A 1,122-nucleotide genomic window follows, 5' to 3' on the forward strand; every position below is an offset into this window, starting at 1 on the left:
AAGTTAATGCTGGAGCAGAACTTGAGTTTGCTTAATCCAGTGAATCAATGGTGGCATCAATGACCCAAGTGTTTCCCCCTCCTCTGTTGTTATTCAGCATCATTATGAGGTCTTTCATAGTGCTCTTGCTTGTTATTATGGGATTACTGCCAGTGGCATTAGGATGCCAACCTGCTTTATCTGACATATCTGACTATGTCCCATGTGCATCTTAAGCCATTAAATATTTCCAAAAAGATCACAGACCAAATCTTGGATTCTTCAAGCTAAGGAAATGCAATTGCTTTCATGGGTATGCCCCATTCAGAATACTACCCTGAAGCTAGGGTTAGGTTTTCAAAACATGTTCCAGCTAGCCAGTGGAGAGAGATGGGAGGTGTCCACTTCACAATGTTCAAAACACTGTGTTGGTGCTAAAGCAACAAGCAAGAATAAGCATGATTTCTGCTCAGGTGAAGTCCATAGTCTACTTGTGAAGCAGACCTGCTATAATATGTTATAAAACAACATGAGATATTTTATAATTGATACACAGGAAGAGTTCTGTGGCACAAAAAAGAGGGAAGAACTATATATGCCTACATGTTTTCAGGGTTTGCCTTTGAGTACAGGTGGTATTTGAGTGGTACATTACATTTGGAGTAAATTTTCGTTAGAGAATGGAGAGAAAACAGAAGAGGAGGGCATGCTTAGGAAGGAATTTCAGTGGGGCTTTATTTTTGTAATATTAGAGGCATTGTAGTGAAAGACTAGAGACAAGATGCAGATGTCAGTCTTCAAAATGTCTTTGTTCATAATGTCTTATTCCAGTGGTTCGGGGGGAACTTAATGACTATGTTTAAACTGAAATTGGAAGAATCAGATGTGTATCTTAAAAAGATAATTGGAAGCAATGCAAAACTTAAAAGAGAAGTTCAGAGGACAAGAAGTCAATAGAAAAGTTATTTCTTGTTTTATTTATTTCAGATAATTTTTGTATAGAGACTGAACTAAGATATTATTAAATAGGAAGTTTAGGGATAAAGATGAATTTGAGAAAATTTTGCTATATAATATTTTCAATGCATTGACCAATTTGATATAAATGGTCTACACTTTTGACAAAAAGGATAAATTAAATGA

The sequence above is a fragment of the Propithecus coquereli genome, unplaced genomic scaffold (assembly GCF_000956105.1).
Source record: "Propithecus coquereli isolate 6110/MARCELLA unplaced genomic scaffold, Pcoq_1.0 Scaffold55, whole genome shotgun sequence".
Taxonomy (NCBI): Eukaryota; Metazoa; Chordata; class Mammalia; order Primates; family Indriidae; genus Propithecus; species Propithecus coquereli.